The sequence below is a fragment of the Notamacropus eugenii genome, chromosome 1, assembly GCF_028372415.1.
Source record: "Notamacropus eugenii isolate mMacEug1 chromosome 1, mMacEug1.pri_v2, whole genome shotgun sequence".
Lineage (NCBI taxonomy): Eukaryota > Metazoa > Chordata > Mammalia > Diprotodontia > Macropodidae > Notamacropus > Notamacropus eugenii.
In genome coordinates, this window is record NC_092872.1 from 240026861 (window position 1) to 240038726 (window position 11866).

Below are 11866 nucleotides of genomic sequence, written 5' to 3' on the forward strand. Positions count from 1 at the left end.
CCTGAGGGAGCCAGGAAGCACATAACAAGAAGCTACAATCAGGAACGATGACAACATTACAGGTCCCTGGAGGAGATGGAAAGGATGTGTCTCAGGAGGGGGAGATGGTAGGTAGGGAAGGGATGGGGGAAGCAGGAATGAGTATCCAAAGCTTCAAGGGATGGCATGGCAGGGGGCTTCTCAGGGAGATGAGCAGCAACACCCATTGCTTCAACCACAAACAATGGTGACCAGATCCTTAGGGAATTGAGTTACTGCTAAAGGAAGTCCCCTCATCCCTCCCAGGCTTCAAAAGGTCCACCAGCAGACATCAAAAGAAGACCAAGAGACAGACAGTTTCTCAGTAATGAACAAAAACAAACAGCTGAGAGGGAAGGAACTCCCAGAGAAATCAAAGCCAGGCCAGTCATCAAACACTGACCTGAAGAGGAGGGAAGGAAGCCTACACTCACCTGGCAGAGCAAACAGACACCCCACGGACCCAAGCCTTGAAGTTAAGAGCTTTCCCTCTCCAGGATAGTTCCATTTAAATTCCCAGTCCATGAGCTACGTGATTGGCTGAACCCAGCCCAATTCCTCTTACCTTATTGGTGTAAACCTGAGAAGAAACACCTACTAGGACTCGGTCTGTCTCGACAAGTTGATTGGTGCCTTTTAAATGTGTCTTTCCTTGCACCTTTCTGCTGAATCCAAAGCCTTTGTGAGGCTGCTCTAGTCAGCCGGCAGCAGTCCTGTGGATTTTTTCCAAGAGGCTGTTGCTAGGACACCAGCAACAGGTGCGGACCACACCTAGCCTGAGCTCCAATACTACTGATTTCTCATTCTTTTCCTGGGCCCTGGGATGACTTTAGGGATTTTTGAGGTTTTGTTTTTGGGGGGAAGAGGTGGGAGGAGGTGTCTTCCCAGACCTGAGGCTTTTCAAAAGAAAGAATTGAGTTTCTTGGGTCTCACTGCTAATTATTTCCATTCAGATGGGCAAATCTCTATGAAAAATCAAAGGGAGATTCTTGTCCCTGTTTTACAGGCTGTGTAGCCTAAAACTCCCTTCCCTAACTGTACCCTGTGACCTTATTCTCACCCATGCCAGCCCCATCCCAGTGACATCCCTGCTCAACTCTTCAAGGTTCCATAGCCAGAGCAGGGACTACAATTCAATCCTTTGAAAGTTTTCTCCTACTAATAGCAATCTGCCCATCCTTCTCCTTCCCCCTGGAAATTACTTTGTATAGATTTTCTATTTTCTCATATGTGTTTCCTCTCAATAAAATAGGAGTTCCTTGAAGCAGGAGTTGTTTCATTTTGTCTTTGCAGCCCAGGCCATAGCATATAACAGGCACTCAATAAAAGCTTGAATTGAATGGGTGAACTGCATTCCTGTGCTTCCCAAGGTCACTTAAATGGAGTTTAACTATGAACCCAAAGAATTTCATTTGGGCTTTAAGTAATTACTGCATGGCTGTAGTTTGCTGAGCAAGTAGAAGATAGAACAAGGTATGTGTGAAGAAATAGTCTGTACCTTTTATTCTTTTCCCATAGACATTTCTTTGTTGTAGTTACCATGGAAGTGTGCCATCTATCACCTCTAGCCTGTTTCTGCAGAGGTCTGGTTAGCTGCAGTTAATTGTGTCTATTCTAGAGCACAACTATCTTTTTTTTAAAGCAGGTGTTTCTTAATGGTGAGGTTTTTTCTGTACTCCCATGTATTCCTGCACCTTGTTGATGTAGCCAATCACAATAGAAAAGCATTTCCTTTGATTTTTGTTGCTTTACTATATAAAAGAGATCTTAGAGTAAATCTAATTGGGTTTATAGTAAGCTCTTCCCCTTCTTCCCCATCTTTCTGTCTCTCTGTCTCTGTGTCTCTGTGTCTCTCTGTCTCTCTATCTTTCTGTCTTTCTGTCTCTGTCTCTCTGTCTCTCTGTCTCTCTCTTCCTCTCTCCTTCTTCCTCTGTCCTCCTCCTCCCCCTTTATGCATCTCTCTTACATTTCAAGTTTTAAAAATCTTGATTCTTGACTATGTCTCAGAATTTTTCTTTCAGATACCACAACACTAGCCACAAAAAATATATAGAACTGGCCCAACTTGAAGCAGGCTGGCAGTTTCACCAGAAATGGAGCAATGTTTTTTTCCTTTCAAAACCTTTGATGGCCAGGGCTATGTTAAATGGGAGCCCCTAGGGAACCCATCTGTTCCATTCCATGCTATGCTATCTTAACCTATTACAGGGGAGGGAAACCTGTGGCCTTGAGGCCACCCCAACCTATCCTACCTAACCTACCCTATTCCACTATGTGCCAAGTGCCAAGAGTACAAAGACAAAACAAAACAGCCCAGATACTATACTAGAAGACTTCCCATTCTATTCTGCTATAGGCAGAACCTAACTTTTCTTTTTCTGTTGATTTTTTTATTTTTATTTTCAATTCCAAATTCTCTAGCCCTGCTGTCCAGTTCCTTCTTCTAGCCTTTCCCACGTAACATTGAGAAGACAAGAAATAAAATACCCATGATACATATTAGTCATCTACATTAGCCATGTTGCAAGGGGGGAGGGAAGGAAAGAAGGGAGGGGGGAGAAATAGCATTTTTCATCTTGAATCCTTTGGAATTGTCATGGATCATTGTATTGATCAGAGTAGCCAAGTCTTTCACAGCTTATCATCATGACAATACTGCTGTTGCAGTATTGCCGTGTACAATGATCTCCGAGTTCTGTAGAGCTCAGCTTTTTAATAAATTTCTGTCTACTCAGCCAACTTCATTGGCTTCCTAGTATGTCACAGATAAAATATAAACTTTCCCTTTGACATCAAGGGTCTTGACAAGTAGGCTTCAACCCAGTTTTCCAGCCTTTCTATACCTTCCTCCCCTCTCCCTATTCTCTGGTCCCCCCAAACTGGACCTGAGTAATTTCGATTCTTCCAGATGATATTCCCTCTCCCATTTCACTGCTTCACTGCCCCCATGCCTAGAATCCAGGCCCTCCTTACCTCTGCCTCTTAGAACCCCTTATGTCTTCAAGGCAGTTCAAGAGTCCCCATTTACATTAAACTTTTCCTGATCCTACCTGCTACTCTCCCCTCCAAAAAAATCCCTTGTTTTTATTTTGCATATTCTGATTTCTATACATGTTGCATATCCCAATAGAAAATAATCTTTTTTGAGGACAAGGACTATTTTCATTTTTGTCTTCAAGTCTCCAGTACCTGGTACCAAGTACAAGCTTCAAAAATGCATGATTGATTATTGATTGAGTGATTGTCTGGGGCAGAGGGATTGCCTAACAGGGAAAGTGGTCTTGGTGGCTGCAACCAGAAAAAAGATGGTGTAGATTTGTTTGGTTAAATAGAATTTATTTTGAAAAGAGCTATAAAACAATTAAGTGGTGAAGTAGATAGAGTCCCTGGCCTGGAGTTAGGAAGATTTATCTGCCTGAGTTCAAATCCAGCCTCAGACACTGACTAGTTGTGTGTCCCTGATCAAGTCATTTCACCCTATTTGCCTAAGTTTCTTCATCTGTAAAATGAGCTGGAGAAGGGAATGATAAACCACCCCAGTATCTCTGCCCATAAAACCCCTGATGGGATCACAGAGAGTCGGACAGGACTGAAAGAACTGAACAACAACAACGTAAAGCTGAGTCAAGTGGCCTCTCCTGGTTCCCAAGTCCCAGTGAGGATCACTGACCTAGGTTTTCCAGAGGACATTATTTCAATGACCTCTCTGCAGGAAAGTTGGTTGAGATGTTGTGCGTATTGATGAGGGTGGGGAAGGGGAGGCTCAGGTAGCCTTGTCTGAGGAGAGTCCATCTTTGCAGGATACCCCCACCTTCTCAAATACCTGCGTTTGTTCAGATGAAACATAGCTAGGAGGTCTAAGGTAACTTGAGACCTCAGTAAACAAAGTTGGTAATTACTACCTCATTAGCCTGGAGATTACTTGACTAGACCCAGGGAAACAGGTTTCTCAACAGCTTCCAGGGCTGAATCAAATAGGCCAACCTCCCTGAAAGCTTCTGGACAAGAGGTGTACCTCTCCCTATAATCCATAGAAATGCTGACTTATCGGGCCCTGGTTTTCATTTGGCTTTAAAAAAAATGGAAAACAAAAACAAAACAGAAACCAGAATGATTCTCTCTCACAGGCAGGTGGTTGTCATTAGACGGACAACGGGTATGCCTCCTGTATGTATGTAGTTCTTTTTTTTAAAAGGATCACAAAACAGTTTCAATAGCTTAGTTGGCTCCCCTTCACAGTGCTCCTCTAAATGGAGGGATGGAAAATATCACAGACTTAGAGGATCTTGGTCTTAGAATCAAAAAGAGACCTTAAGAGGCTCTATCCCAACTCCCTTGTTTCATCGTTTTGCTTGATGCTTTCTGCTTTCAGTACTACAATCACTTCCCAATTTTACCAACTCCATGGAACCCTTTCCTAGAACCACAGGGAAAAAAAATGATCAAGTAAAACCCACAGATAAAGTGACACCAACGACCAGCGCAGCCTGTAGTCCATTGTCAGAATCTGCCCCCTATCTACTGAAGGGAAGTAGGCTTCCTTATCTGTCTTCTGAAGTCAAGAGGCACCATTACAGTCAGTCATAGTTCAGACTTGTTTCACTGTCCTTTTAATTTATACTGCTGCAATCATTGTACACTGTTCTCCTGATTCTCTTTACTTCCTTCTGCATTAATCCACAGAAGGTCTTCCAAGGTGTCTCTGACTTCCCCGATCTTGTCCATTCTCAGAATCACAAGATCACAGCATTTTGGTGTTGGAAAGAACAGTAGTTGTCTAGACTGACCCATATCTGAAAAGAAATCCCTGGTACAACATGTGGGGAAAACAGGCATCCAACCTCTGTTTAAAGGGACGAACCATTGGAAAGAGTTACCCTGAGTCTTTGCTTCTATTTGTTAAACACCCCTGGTTCCCTTAACAACTCCTCATGGGCCGTGGATTCAAACCCTTTCACCATTCTGATTGCCCACCCTCTGTTCGCTCCAGCTTGATTAGTTGTCATATCCCAAACTGAAAACAATACTGTGGTCTCTAGAGTACAGTAGTCCTCTCACCTCCTTATTTATGGAAGCTAAGCCTCTCTTAATGCTTACCAAGATTACATTAAGGTTTTAGCTTTCATGTCACAATGCTAATTCATACTGAACTTACAATCCATAAAAACCTATATTGCCAGGAGATTCCATTGCAGGTATACACAACACTATTTATATATATCCTCCTCATTAATGGACACCTACTCTGCTTCTAACTTTCCGCTGTTACAAAAAGAGATTCTGTGACAATTTTGGTATAGATATATGGAGTCTTCTTTTCTATTATTGATTTCCTTGAACTATATGCATAGCAGAGGGAGGACAGGGAAAATAATCGCTGAATCAAAGGTCATCAACAGTTTTATAATTTTTCTGACATAATTACACAATTCTCTCCAGAATGGCTGGACCAATTCACAGTTCAATCAGTAAAACCTGACTTCCCACAGCTCTTATCTTCTATGTCAATGTCATGGGTGTGACTTGAAATCTCCATCTTGCTTCAATCACCATTCTGGAGTGGTAATCTGGAATCTTGAGCTACTTCTCCCTTCTGTTTAGGAACTAACACTGATGTGGCAGCTTAATTACTTAACAACTGACATTTTTCAAGAGTCTTGACTATATTATTAAAATAGCCCAACACTGTCAACAATCTCTACTTGTTTCCAGGCCAGTTTAGGATGGAGATTGTGCTTCTAGCATTACATATGCTCTCAAAAATCTCCATGAAAGATAAGGAAGGAAGGAAGGAAGGAAGGAAGGAAGGAAGGAAGGAAGGAAGGAAGGAAGGAAGGAAGGAAGGAAAGATTTTGGCACTGGATACTTTTCCATAATAAATGCTTGTTGACTTGATTAATTGACTACCCAGGCAAAATGGGGAGAAAAAGAGCAGTCCCCACAAATTAAACAATATATCATGTAAAATGTTCATAAAATAGGTGGTGGGAATAACATAGGAGAAAATTCCTAGGACTTTATTTCTCTCAGTGCTGTAGGCTGAAAAAGTCCATTGTCTATTGGGGGAGATTTTCTCTCATCATTATTGATTTGCAGTATTTTAGTATCAACACTGATAGTTTGCCTTTCTTCTTTTGCACACTATTCAGAGCTACTGACAATCCCCTCATTTTATAGATGGGGAAAGTGAGGCCAAGCAATCAATAAGCATTTTTTAAGCACTCCTTGCATTCCATGCTAAGAAATGTGGACAAAAAGGCAAAAATAAGACTCCTTGCCCTCAAGAGTCTTCCTTCAATGGAAGAGTGATTCGAGTGTGGGAGTCAGAAAGTCTTGAATTCTAATCCTGCCTCTGACACCTACTAGCTATGTAATCTTGGGCAAGTCCACTACAGGAGTGTGATGTCCATTTCTGAACAGTAAAATTTATGAAGGTGATGACAAAGGAGGACCAGTCTACAAGATGGAGAAAAGCCCAGAGACCTTACATTCCAATAGCTGTCTTCATATATTTGAAGATCTATCATTTGGAAGAAAGGTTGGACTTGTTCTTCTTGGGCCCCCAAGGGCAGAACTAGGAGAAGCAGATGAGGCAGAGTTAGGTTCCACTTAAGGAAAAATGATCTACCAGTTAAGAGTTATCCCAGTGTGGAATGGGCTTCTTGGAGCAATAGTGGGTTCCCTTTCTTGGAGGCTAAAAACCAGAAGCTGGCTGACTCTTTGGGGGCATATTTAGAAGAAATTCATACGTAATATAGCTTAGCTAAATGGCCTCTGAGATACCATGATTCCTTGATTGACATATAGCCCCTAATTTGCCTATGGAAGTATATATGATTTTTCTGGTGGATAAGTAACATATTCAAGAAAATTATGGGGGAAATGGGCTTTTTTGGCTTAGGGCACTGTGGGAAATAAAGTCCTAGGAACCATTCTCCTAGGTCATTCCCATCATCTATTTTATGAATATTTTATATCATATGTTGTTTAATTTGTAGGAACTGCCCTTTTTTTTCCATTTTGCCTGGGTAGTCAATTAGTCAAGTCAACAAGCATTTATTATGTTAGAGAAAAGTATCCAATGCCAAAAATCTTTCTCCCCTTCTTCCTTCCCTCTCATGGAGATTCTTGAGAGCATATGTAATGCTAGAAACACAATCTCCATCTTAGGCTGCCCTAGAAACAAATAGAGATTGTTGACAGTCTTGGGCTATCTCAACCATACTAGTTAAGACTTGAAAAATGCCAGTTGTTAAGAAATTAAGCTGCTACATCAGGGTTAGCTCCTAAACAGAAGGGAGAAGTAGCTCAGGATTCCAGATCACCATTCTAGAGCCTGGTGTTTGAGCAGGAGGATCAAAAGCAGAGCCTGATCACAGATAAGCTACTTTGCAGCTGATAGCCCACAAGATGAACTTTATGTCTGCCACAAAAGGAGAACTCTGGAAGCAAAGACCCAAAACCATATCAGAACTTGATGCTTCAAAAAAGGTTGCTCTGATTCACCTGGCCCAAAGAGATGTGCTGCCAAGTTAGAAAAAGCCCCACCTGTATAGCCCCTACTGAGAGCAACCAGGAATTGTAGAAGGAGCCCCCAATGGAGGAGCAACACTTTGGCAATAGTGTCATTAAAGAAAGCAGCAGCAACAGGGAGCACTGATTAAGCGCCTATTGTGTGCAAGGTACAGGATCATGCACTGGGAAAGCATAGACAAACCCATCCTCAAGAAACTTCTATTGGAGGACTCAGTCCCCAGGTAGCCTGTGTTCCTCCTTCCTTGCCGAAGAAGACCATGCCATCAGAGAAATAATGACATGACTTGCACTTGACTTTGTTTTGATCCCAGATAGCAGAGAGAAACTAATTATCCCGAAAACATCTGTATAGAAAAAGTAAGGGAAATAGTCCTATCTCTTAAGGGCAGAGCTGTGGGGAGATAAGAACTCTACTACAGTGGTGTTGGTGGGACCATGGATATGCTCAAACATTTTGGAGAGAAGTGGGGCTAATATACATTAAGAATTGCAAAACTGGTCATACCTAATGACCCAATGATTCCTTTACTGGAACTTTACCCCGAAAACATCTTTGAAAATGAAACAATCGTCCCTTTTGGGAGTGTTGCCTCCAAGGATGCGGTAAGCATGGAATCAGGCCGGCTTCGGAGACGGCGGGGGCGGGGGAGGGGGGCAAGGGGAGGGAGAGGTCGGTGTCGGAGTGGTGATTACAAGCCCGGAGCGCCCTCAATGGGTTCTGCTGGGGAAAGGGAAAGATCCGTTGGAGCCTGCACTTTTCAGCTTCCCCGGGGGGTCACTTGGAATTTGGTGAAAGCTGGAAAGAATGTGCTGCGAGGGAAACCTTGGAAGAAGCCCCTCTCTTCACCTGAAAAATGTTCTCTTTGCTTCTGTTGTCAATTCAGTCAGTGAGAAAGACAATTACTGTTATGTCACTATATTGATGAATGAAGCGGACATGAAATGATTCAGAGCCAAAGAACGTAGAACCTGAAAAAAATGAAAGTTAAGAATGGATTCCATGGGAAGATTGCCCTCCACTAGATCAGCTTTTCTGGGCTTTACGATGTTTAAGGGAACAAGGCTACAATCCTTTTTTTTTTTTTTTTTAATTTATTTATTTAGCTTTTAACATTCATTTTCACAAAACTTTGAGTTCCAAATTTTCTCCCCATTTGTCCCCTACCCCCACCCCAAAACATCGAGCATTCTAATTGCCCCTATTGCCAATCTGCCCTCTCTTCTATCATCCCTCTCTTCCCTTGTCCCTACCTTCTCTTATGTCCTGTAGGGCCAGATAACTTTCTATACCCCTTTACCTGTATTTCTTATTTCCTAGTAGCAAGAACGGAACTCGACAGTTGTTCCTAAAATTTTGAGTTCCAACTTCTCTTCATCTCTCCCTCCCCACCCATTCCCTTTGGAAGGCAAGCAATTCAATATAGGCTATATCCATGTAGTTTTGCAAATGACTTCCATAATAGTCATGTTGTGTAAGACTAACTATATTTCCCTCCATCCTATCCTGCCCCCCATTGCTTCTATTCTCTCTTTTGATCCTGTCCCTCCCCAAGAGTGTTGACTTCAATTGCTCCCTCCTCCCATTGCCCTCCCTTCCATCATCCCCCCCACCCTGCTTATCCCCTTCTCCCCTCCTTTCCTGTATTGTAAGACAGGTTTTCATACCAAAATGAGTGTGCATTTTATTCCTTCCTTCAGTTGAGTGTGATGAGTAAACTTCATATTTTTCTCTCACCTCCCCTCTTTTTCCCTCCACTAAAAAGTCTTTTGCTTGCCTCTTTTATGAGAGACAATTTGCCCCATTCCATTTCTCCCTTTCTCCTCCCAATATATTTCTCTCTCACCCCTTAATTTCATTTTTTTAAGATATGATCCCATCCTATTCCATTCACTCTGTGCTCTCTGTCTGTGTGTGTGTATGTGTGTGTGTGTGTGTGTGTGTGTATGTGTGTAATCCCACCAACTACGCAGATACTAAAAAGTTTCAACAGTTACAAATATTGTCTTTCCATGTAGGAACGTAAACAGTTCAACTTTAGTAAAGTCCCTTATGACTTCTCTTTGCTGTTTACCTTTTCATGCTTCTCTTCATTCTTGTGTTTGAAAGTCAAATTTTCTTTTCAGCTCTGGTCTTTTCATCAAGAATGCTTGAAAGTCCTCTATTTCATTGAAAGACCATTTTTCCCCTGAAGTATTATGCTCAGTTTTGCTGGGTAGGTGATTCTTGGTTTTAGTCCTAATTCCTTTGACTTCTGGAATATCATATTCCACACCCTTCGATCCCTTAATGTAGAAGCTGCTAGATCTTGTATTATCCTGATTATATTTCCACAATACTTGAATTGTTTCTTTCTAGCTGCTTTGCAATATTTTCTCCTTGACCTGGGAACTCTGGAATTTGGCCACAGTGTTCCCAGGAGTTTCTCTTTTTGAATCTCTTTCAGGAAGTGATTGGTGGATTCTTTCAATACTTATTTTGCCCCCTGATTCTAGAATATCAGGGCAGTTTTCCTTGATAATTTCATGAAAGATGATGTCTAGGCTCTTTTTTTAATCATGGCTTTCAGGTAGTCCCATAATTTTTTAATTGTCTCTCCTGGATCTATTTTCCAGGTCAGTTGTTTTTCCAATGAGATATTTCACATTATCTTCCATTTTTTCATTCTTTTGGTTTTGTTGTATGATTTCTTGGTTTCTCATAAAGTCATTACCTCCATCTGTTCCATTCTAATTTTGAAAGAACTGTTTTTTTCAGTGAGCTTTTGAACCTCCTTTTCCATTTGGCTAATTCTGCTTTTGAAAGTATTCTTCTCCACATTGGCTTTTTGAACCTCTTTTGCCAATTGAGTTAGCCTATTTTTCAAGGTGTTATTTTCTTCAGCATTTTTTTGGGTCTCCTTTAGCAAAGTGTTGACCTGCTTTTCATACTTTTCTTGCATCTCTCTCATTTCTCTTCCCAGTTTTTCCTTTACCTCTCTAACTTGATTTTCAAAATCCTTTTTGAGCTCTTCCATGGCCTGAGCCCATGGAATATTTCTTTTGGATGTTTGGGATACAGAAGCCTTGATTTCTATGTCTTTCCCTGATGGTAAGCATTGTTCTTCCTCATCAGAAAGGAAGGGAGGAGGTATCTGTTCACCAAGAAAGTAACCTTCTATGGTCTTATTTTTTTTCCCCCTTTTCTGGGCATTTTCCCAGCCAGTGACTTGACTTCTGAGTGTCCTCTCCACACCCACCTGTCCTCCAGATCCGCCCAGCCAGCGCTTGGGGTCTGAGATTCAAATGCTGCTTCCCAGCCTCAGGGCTTTTGGCTGGGGCAGGGCTGCTATTCAAAGTGAGATTAAGTTCCAGTGCTCAGGTGGGGGCAGGGCCACCACTTGGGGCTTAGTTCCCTCAACTAATGGATCCAAGCTCCTGCCTGCTTTGGGAGGCCTTGTCTGCTGCCGTCTCCACTGCTGCCTCCCGAGGGGGCCTGAGTTATGGAGACACCCCACTCCCCTCTCAAAGCACTGAAAAGACCCTCTCACTGACCTTTGGTGCCTGTGGGTGGAGGGACCTGTGTGGCCACTGGAGAGTCTGTCCCTGAAGCCTGCTCTGATCTGCTCCTCTCGGTGCCGCGGGGCCAAGGCAGGGCTGGGCTCTGCTCTGGGTCCGGTGCACGACAAACCTTTCGGGTCAGTTTTTCACGTCTCTCTGGAACAGAAATCTCCTCTGCCCTGTTGTTCTGTGGCTTCTGCTGCTCCAGAATTTGTTGGGAGTTCTTCTTTACAGGTATTTTATGGGCTGTGGGTTTGGAGCTAGCATATGTGTGTCTTTCTACTCCACCATCTTGACTCCTCCTCCTACAATCCTTTTAAGGAAAAATTGGATCATCTAGTGGGCTACAGAGGAAATCATCAATAGAGTACCTGCACCACCAGTCATTTCATTTTAGTAAGGAGAGTCATGCAGGTATTCAAAAAAACCTCAGATATTCTGGAAAACAGTGAAGCTAGAAGGTAAGTTACTTATTTATTCTGGTAGCAAAGTAAGTAACGGAGGCTACATGAAAGTAGAGAGTTGGCCTCAGAGTGGGGAAGAGTTGGGCTCAACCATCTTCAAGTTAGTGGCTATTTGACACCTCAGAGTATATTCCTTACAGAGCCTGGAACTGGGACTGGAACTCCCATGAGGAAACCCTCCCACACCCTCTCCCCCCAACAGGGCAGGTCAGCACCTTCTGTTACTGTAGCTTCAGAAAGTTGCCAGAGTTATGACAGGGCCACACAGCCAGGAGGTATTTGTTAGAGATTGAATTTGAACTCAGTCACAA

General features: G+C 42.6%; 1 pseudogene; it reads left to right on the forward strand.

Annotated features, from left to right (window-relative positions):
• Nucleotides 1-47: 47 nt before the first annotated feature.
• Nucleotides 48-11457, forward strand: LOC140514156 (nucleotide triphosphate diphosphatase NUDT15 pseudogene; annotated as a pseudogene).
• The last annotated feature ends 409 nt before the right edge of the window (nucleotides 11458-11866 follow it).